Source organism: Aotus nancymaae, unplaced genomic scaffold, assembly GCF_030222135.1.
Source record: "Aotus nancymaae isolate 86718 unplaced genomic scaffold, 86718_ANA_hifiasm-v0.15.2.pri h1tg000036l, whole genome shotgun sequence".
Taxonomy (NCBI): domain Eukaryota; kingdom Metazoa; phylum Chordata; class Mammalia; order Primates; family Aotidae; genus Aotus; species Aotus nancymaae.
The window spans coordinates 49012255-49030703 of record NW_026988450.1 but is presented as its reverse complement, the minus strand read 5'-3'; the positions used below and the strand labels follow the sequence as shown (position 1 = coordinate 49030703).

The 18449-nt window shown below is 39.8% G+C and overlaps 1 protein-coding gene across 1 annotated transcript in view; it reads left to right on the top strand.

Annotated features, from left to right (window-relative positions):
* The window catches only part of RGS22 (regulator of G protein signaling 22), a 162911-nt gene that overhangs the window by 9077 nt on the left and 135385 nt on the right, over window positions 1-18449 (top strand). The window lies entirely within an intron of this gene.

Sequence of the window (18449 nt, the reverse complement as noted above, 5' to 3'; positions counted from 1 at the left end):
TTTGTTAGTTGCATTCCTAGGTATTTTATTCTCTTTGTCGCAATTGTGAATGTTTCTTCTTTTTAATAAGTGCCATTCTGACTGGTATGAGATGGAAGATGGTATCTCATTGTGGTTTTGATTTGCATTTCTCTAATGATCAGTGATATTGAGCTTTTTTTCATGTTTGTTGACTGCATGTATGTCTTCTTTTGAGAAGTGTTTGTTCATGTCCTTTGCCCGCTTTTTAATGGGGTTGATTTTTTTTGTAAATTTGTTTAAATACCTTGCAGATGCTGAATATCAGATCTTTGTCAGATGGATAGATTGCAGAAACTTTCTCCCATTCTGTAGGTTGTCTGTTCAATCTGATGATAGTTTACTTTGCTATGCAGAAGCTCTTTAGATACCATTTGTAAATTTTTGCTTTTGTTGAAATTGCTTTTGGTGTTTTAGTCATGAAATCTTTGCCCGTGCCTATGTCCTGAATGGTATTGCCTAGGTTGTCTTCCAGGGTTTTTATAGTTTTGCTATTTTTTCTTTGTTTGTTTATTGAGATAGAGTCTCACTCTGGTGCCCAGGCTGGAGTGCAGTGGCGTGATCTCGGCTCACTGCAACCTCTGCCTCCTGAGTTCAAGTGATTCTCCTGCCCCAGCCTCCTGAGTAGCTGGGGCTGCAGGTGTGTGCCACCATGCCTGGCCAATTTTTGTAGTTTTAGTAGAGACAGGGTTTCACCATGTTGGCAAGGTTGGTCTCAAACTCCTGACCTCAAGTGATCCACCTGTCTTATCCTCCCAAAGTGCTGGGATCTCAGACGTGAGCCACTGCATCTAGCCAAGTTTTGGATTTTACATTTAAGTCTTTAATCCATCTTGAGTTGGTTTTTGTATGTGGTGGAAGGAAGGGGTCCAGTTTCAATTTTCTGCATATGACTAGCCAGTTATCGCAGCACCATTTATTAATTATGGAATCCTTTCCCCATTGCTTGTTTTTGTTAGGTTTTCAAAGATCAGATGGTTCTAGATGTGTGGTCTTATTTCTGGGCCTCTATTCTTTTCCATTGGTCTATGTATTTGTTCTTGTACCAACATCATGCTTTTTTGGTTACTGTAGCCTTGTAGTATAGTTTGAAGACAAGTATTGTGATGCCTTCAGCTTTGTTCTTTTTGGTTAGGATCGTCTTGGCTATTTGGGCTCTTTTTTGGTTTTATATGAATGTTAAAACAGTTTTTTTCTAATTCTGTGAAGAATGTTAATGGTAGTTAAATGTGAATAGCACTGAATGTATAAATTGATTTGGGCAGTACGGCAGTTTTCATGATATTGAGTCTTCTTATCCATGAGCATGGAATGTTTTTCCATTTGTTTGGGTCATCTCTGATTTTCTTTGAGCAGTAGTTTGTAGTTTTCCTTGAAGAGGTCCTTCACTTCCCTTGTTAGCTATATTCCTTGGTATTTTATTCTTTTTGTGGCAGTTGTGAATGGGAGTTCATTCATGATTTGGCTCTCTGCTTGCTTGGTGGTGGTGTATAAGAATGCTAGTGATTTTCGCACATTGATTTTTGTATCTGGAGACTTTGCTGAAGTTGCTTATCAGCTTAAGAAGCTTTTGGGGTGAGGCAATGGGGTTTTCTAGATATAGGATCATGTCATCTCCAAACAAAGATAGCTTGACTTCTTCTCTTCCTCTTCGAATACTCTTTATTTGTGTCTCTTTCCTGATTGCTCTGGCCAGAACTTCCAATACTGTGTTGAATAGGAGTGGCAAGAGAGGGCATCCTTGTGCTGGTTTTCAAGGGGGATGCTTCTAGCTTCTGCCTATTCAATATAATATTGGCTGTGGGTTTGTCATATATGGCTCTTATTATTTTGAGGTATGTTCATTCAATACCTAGTTTATTAAGAACTTTTAACATGAAGGGATGTTGAATTTTATTGAAGGCCTTTTCCACATCTATTGAGATAATTATGTGATTTTTTGTTTTTAGTTCTGTTTATCTGATGAATCACATATATTGATTTGTGTATGTTGAACCAACCTTGCATCCCAGAATGAAGCCTACTTGATTGTGGTGGATAAGCTTTTTGATATACTGCTGGATTTGGTTTGCCAGTATTTTATTGAGAATTTTTGCATTGATATTCACAAGGATATTAGCCTGAAGTTTCCTTTTTTTGTTGTATCTCTGCCAGGTTTTGGTTTCATGATGATGCTGGCCTCATAGAACAAGTTATGGAGGAGTCCCTCCTTTTCAACTGTTTGGAATAGTATGAGTAGAAATGGTACCAGCTATTCTTTGTACCTCTGGGTGGATTCAGCTGTGAATCCGTTCGGTCCTGGGCATTTTTGTTATTGTTGTTGTTAGGCTATTTATTACTGCCTCAATTTCAGAACTCACTGTTGATCTATTCACGAATTCAGTTAATTCCTTGTTCAGTCTTGGGAGGGTGTATGTGTCTAGGAAGTTATCTATTTCTTTTGAATTTAATAGTTTATGTACATAGAGGTGTTTATGGGCTTCTCTGATAGTGGTTTGTATTTCTGTGGAGTCAGTGGTGATATCCCCCTTAACATTTCTGATTGTATTTATTTGAATCTTCTCTCTTTTCTTCTGTATTAGTCTAGCTAGTGGTCTATCTATTACTTAAAAAACAAACAAACAAAAAAAAAAAACCAGCTCCTGGGTTCAGTGATTTTTTTGAAGGGTTTTTCATGTCTCTGTTTCCTTCAATTCAGCTCTAATCTTGGTTATTTCTTGTCTTCTGCTAGCTTTGGGGTTTGTTTGCTCTTGGTTCTCTTGTTCTTTTAGTTGTGATGTTAGGTTGTTAACTTGAGATCTTTCTAGCTTTTTGACGTGGGCATTTAGTGCTATACATTTCCCTCTTAACACTGCTTTAGCTGTGTCCCAGAGATTCTGGTATGTTGTATCTTTGTTCTGATTAGTTTCAAAGAACTTTTTGATTTCTGCCTTAATTTAGTTATTTACTCAAAAGTTATTTAGGAGCAGGCTGTTCAATTCCCATGTAGTTGTGTGGTTTTGAGTAAATGTCTTGAGTTCTAATTTGATTACCCAGTGGTCTGAGAGACTGTTATGATTTCAGTTATTTTGCATTTTCTGAGGAGTGTTTTACTTCTGATTATGTGCTCAAATTTAGAGTAAGTACTGTGTGGCAGTGGGAAGAATGTATATTCATTTGTTTTGGGGTGAAGAGTTCTGTAGACATCTGTCAGGTCCACTTGATCCAGAGCTAAGTTCAGTTCCTGAATGTTGTTGTTAATTTTCTATCTCAATGATCTAATATTGTCATTAGGGTGTGTTAAAGTCTCCCACTATTATTATATGGGAGTTTAAGTTTCATTGGAGGTCTCTAAGAACTTGCTTTATGAATCTGGGTGCTCCTGTATTGGACGCATATATATTTAGGATAGTGTATTAGGTTCTCTAGAGGGACAGAACTAATAGGATGGATATTTTTATACACACATTATATATATACATATGGAGTTTAAGTATTAACTTTATTAAGTATTAATAGTATATATATTTGGGAACTTATTAAGTATTAACTTACATGATCACAGAGTCCCACAATAGGCTGTCTGCAAGCTGAGGAGCAAGGAGAGCCAGTCTGAGTCCCAAAACTGAAGAACTTGGAGTCTGATGTTCAAGGGCACAACCATCCAGCAAGGGAGAAAGATATAGGCTGGAAGGCTAGACCAGTCTCTCCTTTTCACATTTTCCTGGCTGCTTTATATTTGCTGGCAGCCAAAAAGTATATGCCCACCAGATAAAGGGTGGATCTGCCTTCCCCAACCTACTGACTCAAATGTTAATCTCTTTTGGCAGCACCCTCACAGACACACCCAGTATCAATACTTTGTACCCTTCAATCCAATCAAGTTGAACTCAGTATTAGCCGTCACACATAGTTAGCTCTTCTTGTTTAATTGAACCCTTTACCATTATGTAAAGCCCTTCTTTGTCTTTTTTAATCTTTGTTGGTTTAAAGTCCTTATTGTAAGAAACTAGAATTGCACCCACTGCTTTTTTCTGTTTTCCATTTGCTTGGTAAATTTTACTACATCCCTTTATTTGAGCCTATGAATGTCTCTGCATGTGAGAAGGGTCTCTTAAAAACATCATGCCGATGGGTCTTAGTTCTTTATCCAGCTTGCCATTCTGTCTCTTTAATTGGGGCATTTAGTCATTTACATTTAAGGTTAGTATTGTTATTGTGGATTTGATCTTGTCTTCATAACAGTAGTTGGTTATTTTGCAGACTTGTTTATGTGGTTGCTTCAGAGTGTCACTGGTCTGTGTATTTCAGTGATTTTTGTTTGTTTGTTTGCTGGCTAGTAATGGCTTTTCCTTTCCATATTTAGTGCTTCCTTCGGGAGCTCTTGCGAGACAGGTTTGGTGGTGACAAATTCCCTCAGCATTTGCTTGTGTGAAGAAGATCTTATTTCTCCTTCACTTATAAAGCTTATTTTGGCTAGATATGAAATTCTGGGTTGGAAATTCTTTTGAAAATGCTGAATATTGGCCCCCAATTTCTTCTGACTTGTAAAGTTTCTACTGAGAAGGCCACTTGATAGTCTGATGAGCTTCCCTTTGTAGGCCTTTCTCTCTGGCTGTCCTTAACATTTTTTCTTCCATTTTGACCTTAGAGAATCTAATGATTATGTGTCTTGGGTTGATTGATCTTCTTATGCAGTATCTTCCTGGGGTTCCCTGCATTTCCTTAATTTGCATGTTGGCCTGTCTTGCTGGGTTGAAAATGTTCTCCTGGATGATATCCTGAAGTATATTTTTCAACTTGGTTCTGGCTAATAGACTTCTTAAACTCTCCCTCTCAATGTGGTCCACTCACAGCTTTCCCCAGCTCTGTTGATGGCAACTAAACTTTTCTGGCTGTTCAGACCAAAACTGAAATCATTCTCAACTACTTTGTTTCATTCCCATGTCTAGCTTGCCAGGAAATCCTCTTGGCTCTACCGTTAAAATGTCTGCAGAACCTGAGTCTATCTCAAACCTGTACTGCTTGGTCTAAATCGCCCTGATCTGAGCTACCATTAGCTCTTGCACACTTCCAGTCATGCAGACTATTAATATATTCTCTAGACAGCACCCAGAGTGATTCTTTCAAATAGAAGTAAAGTTATGTAATTTCTCTGTTCAAACTCTGCTATGGTTTCCATTTCACTCAGAATGAAAGCTGGAGTCCTTACCAAGGGCTCACAAAGCTCTTTGTGATTTGCCACCCTCACCCCACCCCCACCCCCGCAGCTCTCCATTGTCTTCTGTCAGTATCCCATCACTTCATTTGGTCCTCTAATTTTGTCTGGCCAAGATGGTGGTTTATTTTTGTCTTTTCCTATGTAATAGGAAAAGGCAGTGAATATAACTAGAGGTGTTATGATTCCTTACAATACAAGCACCCATTGTCTTATTCCTCCTTTTCTTAAGCATTCATATACCTGTGGGGCCCCTGCCGGCCTTGGAGTGTTCCCACAATGTAGGAGGCAAATGTGAACCACCGAAGGTTTTAAGCAGGTCACATTTGCATTCAGATGGATGATTTTGAATTCATCATGTAGAATGGGCTTAAGCTGAACTCCACTGGAAGCAAAGACTGAAAGACCAGTCAGGAAGTTTTTACAACAGTTCAGATGGAGCTTGTACTAAGGCTGTTACTAGCAGAAGAGGAAACCCCAGATTTCAGAAACACTAAGGGAGAATTAGCAGGACCCAGTGTTTAACTGAATAAGAGAGTTGCGGGGCGGTCAGTGAGTTTTAGGGAAAAGCTCCCAGGTTTCTAGCCTGAGTAACCTAACAGACGGAGGTACCACATTAGGTGAACGTGAGGCCCCCTCGGGTAATTTTAAAGTCTAGCTATCTTGAAAATGCAGCAGTCCTAACCGACTGGCACACACGTGTATTGGGGAAGTTCGGGGTTCCTGTAGGCCGCGAATATTTTAACTTTTTACACAAGCATTTCATACAACTGTGATGGAGATCAAGAGCTGTGGGTCGCGGGCCTCCTGAAGAATGAGGAAAACCCAAGAAAGGCCCGACTCTTCCCTGCTTCCTCCGCTTCTCCGGACCAGCCGCCCTGGCCGCCTCGTGCTCCGCGTGCCCGCGGCCTCTCCCTCCCATGGAGCACCGCGTTTCCCTGTCGGGCTGGTGGGCTGTGGTGGAAGAAGGACGGGCTTGAGCCACGGTCACCACAGTAACGAATTCGTGGCCAGGCGGGTCTCAAGGGCCGCAGGCGTCTCCAGGGCGCCCCTCCCGGGTGACTGCGTCGGGACTCGCGTCCGCCCCCAGCTCTCTTCGCAGCCCCGGCCCCTGCCCAAGAGGAGGAGGAAAGGCGGGCAGGGGGCAGCTGGGGTGTTCCAGTAGCGGCTCTGAACCCCGAAAGGCCCCTGACGGCCGGGCCTCGGCCTCCTGGGGCGGCCGCATTTTCTAAGCTCCATAGCAACCCGGGCGCCGCGCGGGCCAAGCGAGTCGGAGCAGCTCCTGGGCCAGCGCGCTGCAGCCGCTTGCTCCCAGGGAGAGACCGGCCCTGACCGCGCTGGGCCCATGCTCTAGGGCCCTAACGGCCCGCGAGGGCTCCGGGCGCGGGCAGCGACGACGGCATGCCCGAGAAGAGGCTCACCGCGGGTAGGTGGCGGCCCCACAGGGACGGAGGACCCACCCGCGGCGTCCGGGCCGCACCACGCGCCCACCTGTGGACTTTACCTCCTGCCTGGGCGTCCCCACTCCCAGACGTGAGAAAAACTGGCTTCACTGCCTTCCCGTTGGATTTTATGAGGAATTTCACGTCCTCCCTGTTTACGCTGGCACCGCGTTATCTCGCTTAATTCTGCATTTTATACGTAGAACAATAGAGGCTTCCGTCTGTGAAGGGTAACTCCTGGGTCACAGTGAATTAGTGACCAGGCAGAATTCCAGAGGCCTTTCCTTCCCACTTCCAGCGTGAATTCCAACTTAAAATGCAAGCCATGTGCAGAGAATGAACAGAAAGCCAGAAATTTCAGGAGCTTGCCCGTGTATACCATAGAGCTAGGTGCTGTCTCACATTACTTCATTTACTCAAAGGAAATCAGATTTGAGGGAGATAATGTAATATTTTGTCTTGTTTCAGAGCCACCAACTATTACAGAAGAAGAATTTGTAAGTATAATGTCAAGGGGCTACTTATTTTTTTCTTTGACCTTTAAAAAAATAGCAAATATTAGATCATAGAAGAAAGCTGTGTGTTTCCTTTCCTCCTTTTTGCCAGAGTTTTGATTTAGTAACGATGGTAATAACTGTGTAAGATCTTTTTAAATTCTCTATCAGGCACATTGTATGGTGGATGCTGTTTATCATTAAAGTTCTTTCACATAAATGGCCTCAGTTAATTTCTCTAAACTCTTAAATGACTCCATGAGAGGAAAGTTTTCTCTCCATGGCTTTATTGTGATGTGCTGTGCAGTTCCTGGTTGCAGTAAACATAAGTAGATGGCACTGATGGATAAAGAGTGATCAATTTATAATTCCTTTAAAAATGTACTAAATATTCTCAGTTCAGACTTCTAGAGAGGTTGAGTAATAAAAGTACTTTACTAAGTCTCCCCTGTACATTGTCATTTAGGTGAGTGCTACATTTAGGGTGGGTTCCATTGTAATTCCCATCATATACAGTGTTTAAGGAACTTGCTTGAGGTTACACTGACAAATAGGTGTCAGAGCCTAATTCCTACCAAAGTCTGAGTCTGATTCCAAGAGCTCTAACCACTTCTCTCTGTTATTTATTTATGTCTTCCAGCACTTATTTCTGGAAGTGCTGATTATCTTATTGTTGGCTGATTATCTTACTTGCTTTTGGCTTTCAATCAACAAACATGAGTGATTGTACAGTCATAGTGTGGTCCTAGATGCTGAGGTTAAGTCTCAAGAAGTTCACAGTCTAGCAGGGACTAAGAGAGAAGAAAAGGCTAAGGCTGTGTGTGCTGGTGGCTTTCACATTCACCTTTCCAGAGCTCTGGTCCATTGCTGGAAGAGACAGACACACACGCACATACACACACACAGCCACCAAAGGTAGAGGTACACAGAACAAGTCAGAAATTCCTCCCATCTTCTGGCCATCAGAGCTCTGCTTAAAATACACACACACACACACACACACACACACACACACACACACACACATTTTGAGACAGGGTCTCACTCTGTCACCCAGACTGGAGTGCAGTGACCCCATTACAGCTCACTGCAGCTCTGACCTTCCTGGACTCAGGTGATCTTCCCAGCTCAGCTATTTGAGTCGCTGGCACTATAGGCACATGCTACCACATCTGGCTAATTTTTGTATTTTTTTGTAGAGACAGAGTTTCACCATGTTGCCCAGGCCGGTCCAGAATTCCTGGGCTCAAGTGATCCAACCACCTTGGCCTCCCAAAGTGCAGGGATTTCAGGCCTCAGCCACAGTGCCCAGCCCAGAACTCTGCTTTTAATGGGAAATTTCTATAAGCTGCTCCAGGCCTTTCTGAACTGCTCTTAGCTCCAGCAGGTGGTGAGCATTTCTGAAGCCAGCAGATCTTTTCCCTTACTGCTGAAGAACACTCAACAACAGGCCACTTAACATTTGAGCACTTCACTAACCATTTTAGGCACTGGCCTCATCCTTGAACTCCTAATAGCTTGAAGACTCTATTAGGCACTCTCTTTCTCTTGGCTTGATTTTGCTGCCTCTGAGTTCTCTCATCTTATTATTCCCCCTTCTGGCTTCTCTTTTTCTTTTCTCATGAAAGTAATGACCTTCTTCAGGATTCTGTTCTCTGGGCTTTTCCTGGATGAGCTCCTCTTCTTCTCCTATAACTTCAGCTACCCCTGTTTCGTGGGACTTCCACATCTCCACATCTCCCATCCAGACACCACTTTTAATGCCAGCTCTATATATCCAGCGGGTTATTGGGCCCCTTCATCATCTGAATGTCCGTGTCAACAGTCTAAACGGAACTTTTCTTCCCAGGGCCTCCCACCCCATTCTGTTTTTCCTCCACTTCTTATTTTGGTTCGTGGTGCTACAGGCCATTCAGTCACTCATATCAAAGCCTTTCTTCCCTTTTCTTCATCCCCTTCCTGCAATCATTCACCAAGCTCCCTTCATAGCCAGATTTTTTTCCCATCCACACAGCTACTGTCTAATTTCAAGGCCCCACCCTGGGCCTAGAGTTTGGTAGTAATCCTAACTGATACCATTGCCTGCAATATTCCTCCTGCCAACTCCAATTTTTCTTTATCTAAAGCATAAAATTCAAGCTCCTGAGCATCAGTTATATTAGATTACTTCCTATTGCTTTGCTCTGTATACCTTTAGATTTTTCCTTCTCCCATCACTCTTACCCTGGCCGTCAGATTGCTATTAATTTTTTAAAACATTACCATGTTACTTGTTTACTCAGAGCTTTTATTAATAACTAGTATTTATTGAATGCTAACTACATGCTAGTATTTAGCCTCAAAATAACCCTACTAGGTGGTTATCATTGCCCACATTTCACAGAAGAGGAGGTCGAAGTTCACAGTGGTGAACTAACTGGGCCTGAGGCCACAGATCTCATAACTGGTAAAGCCATAATGTCAAATGCTTTGCTTTAGCCTTCAAAACATTTTCTATAACTGTTCAGCCTTCTCTAACCTTACCTCCCAATACTTTTCTCTGTGATAAAGACTTACATTCTTACTGTTTTTGGTTTGGTTTCTAAAGTACATCCACATGCCTTCTGCCCCAGACAAGCTATACCCCACTTGTCTCCCTGCCTTTGCTGTCAAATTTTGTCTCAGTTGCCCATCCCCATCAATTTCACAATCTTGCACATTCTTCAAGGTCCAGCTAATTTCCTCCATGAAGCCTTTCCAACTTAACATCATCCAGACTGCCTGTGAGCTCTGAGCAGCTTTTAGCTGAGACCAGTTTACAACCAGATCCTCAAATTCACATGCTCAGCCAAGTATTGTCTATAGATTAAATAATTAACATGTCTCGCACATGTTTACCCATTTTTCAAAAGTGTGAAAGTATTGTCCTCATTAATAAAGTATGTATTCTTAGGAAAAATGTGTCAGGGACCTGTGGCTCTCCAAACTTCATTCTCTCCTTTTCCGTAAGATATTAGACACATTGCTATCCTGAATAAAGGCTACATTTTCTAGCTTCCCTTGCAGCTAAATGTGATCACAGAATCAAATCCTGGCCAATACGATGTAAGCAGAAGTGTTGTGTCCTACTTCTCTGAAAAGCTGATGTTTATAGAGATCAGATAATAGACCCTTAGGTCACAGAGCTACTAATTAGTTGAGCCACAATTAGAAGCTGGGTTATTCTAACTTTAATACTTATGTAAGTGTAGAAGGAAAGAATGAGCTCTTCTTTTCTGCTGGCTGGAATAAAGTCGTGATGCTGGAGCTAAAGCAGTCATCTTAGGTCATGAGGTAGATGTGGCATCTTGAGGATGGCAGAGACATAAGATCAGAGGGTCCTGGGTCCCTGATATTTGGGATGCCACAATGCCAGCCCTGAACTGCTTATGATTACATGAGAAAAATATTTTATGATTTATTTAAGTAGTGTTTTTTTTTCTTTGGTTTTGTGCTCCTGTGTTCATGCCAACTTTTTTTTCATATTGTATTTTCTCAGTTAGTGGATCTAAAAGTACAATGCTATTGTGGACACCTGCAAAGTAATATTTGAACCTTAACATAGGATCTTCATCCTCAAAGGATAGAATAACTCATTTAGAATAAAGTATTTGTTTGTCAGGGACACATACCTTATATATATTTTTAATTTTTTACCTAGGTGTAAGGTATACATTGAGAAAGTTTAAGAGTGAATTACAAAATTTACACATTAAAATTTAGGGCCGGGCACAGTGGCTCACGTCTGTAATCTCAGCACTGTGGAAGGCCAAGGCGGGTAGATCATGAGGTCAGGAGATTGAGACCATCCTGGCTAACATGGTGAAACTTTGTCTCTACTAAAAATACAAACAAAAATTAGCCAGGTGTGCCTGTAGTCCCAGCTGCTTGGGAGGCTGAGGCAGGAGAATTGCTGGAACCTAGGAGGCGGAGGTTGCAGTGAGCCGAGATTGTGCCACTGTACTCCAGCCTGGCAACAGAGCAAGACTCTGTCTCAAAAAAAAAAAAAAAATTTTAAGAGTCACTTTTAACTTACACCTAAAGTAAGGCATAAAGTACACATTCAGAAAGTTTAAAGTGAGAGTGACTCCTTAAATTTTTTTAACATTAAAATAGAGTACATTAATATTACAGATTGAAGTACCTGACTTTTAAATTCAAAATAATATCTTTTTCTTGTGCCTTAAAAGTAGTTTGTTTGCAACTATGCAAGTAAGTGTGCCAGGTTTCAGAAAAAGTCTTTATCAAGTCTTCCATCAAAAAATGGAAGCCAGGAAAGAAAATTCTTTATGGAGTAAAAACATTGTAGTGTAATGATCTAATTTGTTGAAGGTTTTCTGATTTAGAAAACCTGCAGTTTTATTAACTTTAAAAGAAGATTACGCCGGGCGTGGTGGCTCAGGTCTGTAATCCCAACACTTTGGGAGGCCAAGGCGGGCGGATCATGAGGTAAAGAGATCAAGATCATCCTGGCCAATATGGTAAAACCCTGTCTCTACTAAAAATACAAAATTCTCTGGACATGGCAGCACGCACCTGTAGTCCCGGCTACTCGAGAGGCCGAGGCAGGCAAATCACGTGAATCCAAGAGGCAGAGGTTGCAGTGAGTCAAGATCCCGCCACTGTACTCAAGCCTGGCAACAGAGTGAGACTCTGTCTTAAAAAAAAAAAGATTAAAAGCTATTTAAAAAAGAAAAAGTTAAAAAAGAAAATACCTTGTAATCTTATCATCAAATTAAGAGAAACTTTAGCTTCAAACACTATTTACTTGTATCTTACTCGTTAAAAATGGTATTCATTTTTAGCTAATTTTTAGTCTGTTCAAATTGCTATTTTGTTATTTTTAGGTTGAATGAAATTATGATAAACATAAGGTATTTCCAAAGCATGAAGACATTCTCATTTTTTAACATACAATATCCATGGGTTCCACATCTGTGGACTCAACCAAACTTGGATTGAAAATATTCAGAAAAAGACCGGGCACGGTGGCTCACCCCTGTAACCCCAGCACTTTGGGAGGCTGACATGGGCAGATCACCCGAGATCAGGAGTTCGAGACCAGCCTAATCAACATGGTGAAACCCCGTCTCTACCAAAAATACAAAAATTAGCCAGATGTGATGGCACATGCCTATAGTCCCAGCTATTTCGGTAGCTGAAGCAGCACAGAATTGCTTGAACCAGGGAGGTGGAGGCAGTGAGCCCAGATCATGCCACTGCACTCCAGCTTCAGTGACAGAGTAAGACTCCGTCTCAAAAAAAAAATTCAGAAGAAAATACAAACTTTAAAAATACAGGATAACCATTTGCATAACGTTTGCATTGTATTAGATATTATAAGAAATCTAGAGATGATTTAAAGTACATGGGAGGATGGGTAGAGGTTTTATGCAAATACTAAGCCATTTTATATCAGGGACTTGAGCATCCCCAGATTTCAGTATCTGGTGGGATGGGGTTGGGGGTTCCTGGAACCAATCCCTATGGATACCAAGGGACAACTGTATAGAAAAAAGGTCCATAATTCTAGTCCTCATAATCAAGACTAATTACCTGGCAATTAATGACCACTTGGTGTTTTTTTTTTTTTTTCAAGTATGTTAAATTATGCATATTGGATTAAATGAATAGCGAGAGCCTTCTGGGGCTGATATACTAGGCAGCTTTATATGGAAACACTGGAAGGCAGGGCTAGACCTAAGTATTACCCCTACTTTCTTCTGTTCTTGTTTCTTTAAGAGGTTGCAGAGCTAGGGGCCAGAAGTGTTGTGAACAAGTCTTTATGAAACTAAGACAGGTCCCAGAGGTCCTTTGTAAAGTGTTAGGCTATTTGGAATTCTTTCATTTCTATGGAGTCCTTTACTCTGGGTAGGAATCAAATTCTCTGATGCTTTTTTTGAACTACAGAAACTATGTTAGCAGTCCCATTGATAAGTTAGTAAATAAGTATATCATTAAGCAATTTTTTCAACATATGGCCATATTTGACACTATTGGGGCCAAACATTGTCATTAGTCCCCAAAGTAGCATACTTGCTTTGGGATTTAGGGACGTTTGCCACATCCTGTTTTAACCCATAGATAAAGTATAGAATGGGAGAAAAGGTAACAAAGGGTGTGAGATATTCTCTGCTTTAAATGAGTATATTGAGTTGTAAGGATCTTTGTAAAAGGAGAAAGTCTTAGGGTATTTGGGCCTAAAAGATTGTCTGAAGCCTAGTAGGTATAATTCGAGGTATGACTGGATAAAAGTGAGTCCAGAGATTCCTTCACCTTTTCAAGTCTTTTGGGTATGAGAGAGAGAGAGAGAGAGAATCTGTGATGATAACCTTTGGAGGATAAAAGCAGAGTCCATACTTTTGCTCCTCATTGCATGCACCACTTTAATATCTTCCTCCTTCATAGACTGCATTTATTAGAAAATATGATTTTGTTAACCAGTGGGGATCTGACACATGGGCTTTTGGGTTTTGAATTTCGAAAATGCCTTGATCTAAGCAAGCTATACTTTCAACAAGATGCATTGAGGAGCTTGTCTCATCTTGCATTCTCTTTCTCTGACTCTTTTCCTCTTTTGACAATATCTTCTTTTAATTAGTATTACTCATTAGCGTCTTTTTAGGTTTCATGTTCTCAGCGTAACCATTCAATTGTTCATTCCATAAAAAGTTGTAAACATTTGCTATCTAAAGGTATTGAGAAATTAAAAGAATAAATAGGAAACAGCCCTGTTTCTCCAGAAGTTCACAATCCAATGGATGAGATGTATAAGCAATTATAGTATGAAGTGACAAAGGTTTTTATAGGAGAAATGCAGATGACCACTACTCCAGACTTCTGGAGAAGAAAAAAGATAGGTAGGTGAATAAGGGGGAAAACTTTTCTGGGCATAATAATCAGCATGTGCCAAGGTGTGGAACTATAAAAAAATTGCTATGACTATTACATGTAGCATGAGATAAGGCTGGACAGTGAGCAGGAGGCAAATTGCATTCATCATAAGCCATTTTTGTGGTAGAAAAGGATTGGAGATTGGGGGAGCAAATGGATCCTTTGCATTAAATGAGGTGTGGCTAGGAAGACTGACCCATAGGGTTGTATGAGTAAAAAGGAATAGGAAAGATGAGATTTGGCATATGATGGACAGGATGGTGAAACAGAGGTCTCAAGGGTCAGTCCCTTAGTGGATAGGATTCCAGAGTAATGGTGAGAAGATGGTCAGATAACCAAGAATTTATTCTGGAGGCAATGATGCTGATTTGAGAATCAGTCATTTAATATACAGAAGGCTAAGAAGGCTGTCCATAAGGTGCAGAGAAACTTGATCTTATTTCCTTTACATAAGCTTCCCCCCGCCCCCCGCCAACATTTTACTAGGAAAAAATTTAAATATATAAGAATTAAAAGAATTGTGTAGTGAACACTGATATACCCACTACTAAGATTTCACAATTTTTGTTACATTTGCTTTTTCACATAGCTGTCCTATCTCATCCATCCATCAGCCCATCTTATTTTTTTTATGCATTTCAAAGTAAGTTATAGATATTGATAAACTTCAGCCCTAAATACTTCATGGGGATCATGAACTATTAATAGTATTAAATATTAGCTTTTGATTCTTTTGTTGGTGCAAAATTCATACACTGGGAAATGCAAACATTTAAAGAACGATAATTTGTTGAATTTTGACAAATGTATACACCTGTGTAATCCAAACTCCAATCCATACATAGAACATTTCATTTCCATAATTCTAGAAAGTTCTTCAAGCTCCTTCTCAGTTGATTCTTATTCCCATTCCCCAGAGACACCTACTATGCTGTCTTGCTTTCTGGCTTCTTTCCTTTGCTCATGAGTTTCTCTGTGTACTCAGCATTATTGCCCCTCATATTTATATTTCTAAACATAGAATTTGAAGTTATTTGAAATGCATTTCAAATGCTGTTTTTCCCACTTGAGTCTCTTCTGATTCTTCTTACCATAAAACATCTTTCCCTGCTTTGGAATAAATAATTTATATTGTAATTCTCTTAGGGCATGTATCATATTCTTTCTTGGACTCTGGTTTTTTTTGTCTGTATTTATCTTATTTCCTCTTCCTTGTTTATAATGTCTTTATGTATCTTTCATCTTTTAGAGTTGTAAAGTAATTAAGCTGGGTGTGGTGGCTCATGCTTGTAATCCCAGCACTTTGGGAGGTCAAAGTAGGAGGATCGCTTGAGTCCAGGAGTTCGAGACCAGCATAGGCAATATAGTGAAATCCTGTCTCTACAAAAAAAGAATTTTTTAAAATTAGCTAAGCACCTAGGTGACAGATTAAGACCCTGTCTCAAAAAAAAAAAAAATGTAATTCATCTGATTTGAAGGTACAGCAAAATAACTAAGCAAAAAATTTTAACTACCATAATTAGCAAGCGCACATAAATATTTTGTTAACCCTCTTTCAGTAAGACATTTGAGAAGTTTGAACTAAAAATGGAAAAGCTGACTTCATTTTCACAGATGGCACACCTGTAATACATGAAAAAACAGATTTCAATAGTATATTCAATTCTGAAGAAGTGTTCGTACCTTCATTCAACAGAGAATCTGTGTTGCAAAATTTGCAGTCAGGTTTATGGAATGATGTAATGGAGGAAATGATTGTAACTCTCAATTTTCTTCCTGATTTTACCATTACCATCACCAGCTTATTGGAAGATGTTAAACCTAAGCATAGAGACTTAGAGCATTTTAATATGGCCAAGTAACAGGATTGTGGAAACTCTTTGAGACTAACTGAGCTACATCTTAGCTCAAGACCTTAATTTTTTTTTTTTTTTTTTTGAGATGGAGTTTTGCTCTTGTTGCCCAGGCGGGAATGCAGTGGCATGATCTCGGCTCACTGCAACCTCCACCTCCTGGGTTCAGGCAATTCTCATGCTTCAGCCTTCCAAATAGCTGGGATTACAGGCGCCCACCACCATACCCAGCTAATTTTCATATTTTTGGTAGAGATGGGGTTTCACCATGTTGGCCAGGCTGGTCTCGAACCCCTGACCTCAGGTGATCTGCCTGCCTTGGCCTCCCAGAGTGCTGGGATTACAGGTGTGAGTCACCGCACCCAGCCTTTTTTTTTTTTTTTTTAACTAAAGGGTTTGTGGTGTAAAGGGCTTATCAAATACTCATGGGTTTACAAGACTGCTTAATGATGTGACAAGATATTTTGAACACATTGAAATAGAAACTGCAGTGGGAAAATGTGTTCATTTATTTACTAAGAGAAGGACAGGGCTTTCCACTCAATTACCACATGTGGGTTGAGCAGATGGCACTTGAAAGTAACACTTATTTCCCATTGTGGAACTACCTGGTATCAACAGAATTGCTGAAGTTTAATATTGATAGAAATTAAGGCACAATTTTAGAAATATTGATTTTGATGTATTTAATAATGCCTGAGATTTTCATAGTTTTCTGTTAGTGCAAACCAAAGGATATGACTGAATGCCTAGGAAATATCAAGTCACCAAGGGGTTAGAGCAGTGCTACTGCTGCCACCTGAGAACGCTTATCCGTCCGTGGTGAGATGAGCTGAGCTCAGGAATCTAGAGTAAACTTTTAGAAACTTTATGGCAGTTTGACAAAGTATACTTATATCTGTTGAATTTAATAATAAAAAATAGGGATTGCAATATGTATCTTTTATTTCATTTTCTAATTATTCATTCAAAGTTATCAATCTGAAATAGGTTAGGGAAGAAAACAAAACAGGGCTGGATGTGATGGCTCATGCTTGTAATCCCAGCACTTTAGGAGGCCAAGGCAGGTGGATACCTTGAGGCTAGGAGTTCAAGACCAGCCTAGGTAACATGGTGAAACCCCGTCTCTACAAAAAAAATACAAAAATTAGCTGGGCGTGTTGGTGTTTGCCTGTAGTGCCACCTACTCAGCAGGCTGAGGCACAAGAATCGCTTGAACCCACATTGCAGTGAGCCGAGATTGCACCACTGCACTCAGGCCTGGGTGACAGCAAGACCTTGCCTCAAAACAAGAACAAAAACAAAAAACAAAACAAAACAGGTACCTCCTCTCAAAGAGTTCATTGAGTTAGAATCTTTTAGAAGTGCAAGGTGTCTGGAAATGAATATATGAATCTGAAAATTAGAAATTTCAGGCAATGTGGCAATTCTAGGCAGTACTTGAATTTAATAATAAAAAATTGGGATTGCAATATGTATCTTTTATTTCCTTTTCTAATTATTCATTCAAAGTTATCTATCTGAAATAGGTTAAGGAATTTTAATTCCAAGTGGAGCCAGGTCCACCTGGCTCTATGAAATATATATTTTGTATTATGGCTAAAAAATCAAAATGAAATGTCTATTTTAGCAAAACTAACAAGGGATTGTATTGCACTGCTGTAAATTATTTAAGATATACACTGTATACATCTGTGGATTTTTGATCATGTGATTCAGTACTGCCAGATTTGGCCAACCTTATTGTAGCATGATGCCTTCTATTCAGAATTCAGATATTTTCTCCTAAGAGTTAGCAAAATCTAGGTGGTTCACTAACTACAGTTGGGATTATTAAAGTAACTTTGAAAGGTAAAGTTTGATAGGTTATTAAATACCTTATAGCTTCCCCCAGAAGGATATGTACCTTGTTCTGTTTAGATAGACTTTGCCAATCAGGACTTTCTTTGAGCTTATACTACTAAGGTACTACTACTAAGGTAGTAAATTTATTAAGTCCTTAGTTTGTTGTTATTTTAATCAGTTGAAATTTTTAGAAAACTGAATCTTTTGTTTTAATTTTAAAGTTTCTAGTAGTTTCTTGATATAAATTCTGTAAGTGATTGCTTATAACTCTCTTCTGATGCTGCAATTCCTTAAAGAAATTACCCTGAACATCTACTTTCCAAAGTAGGTGCAATATGCTATAGTGTCTTCCTTATAGCACTACATACTTCAATACATTTTTTAAATTGGCCAGTATAAGAAGAAAGTAAGCAGCCATATGGAAATAATAGCATTGTGTCATATTGTCAACTTTCATGTTAGATTTGGAAAATTGAAATATAATTATGAATAACAAAATAAACACATGTACCATACAACAGTATGCCATGATGTGCTTTTGACACAATGGAAACAATTACTAATAAAATAAGGTGTCTTACGATTTGGAAGAGAGATTTTTTCTTGGCAGTGGGTTTTTAGTTTTGCCAATTTGAAAAGTGACTATGTTGGTGGATGAGATAGTTATGGAAAAAATGTATACAATCTT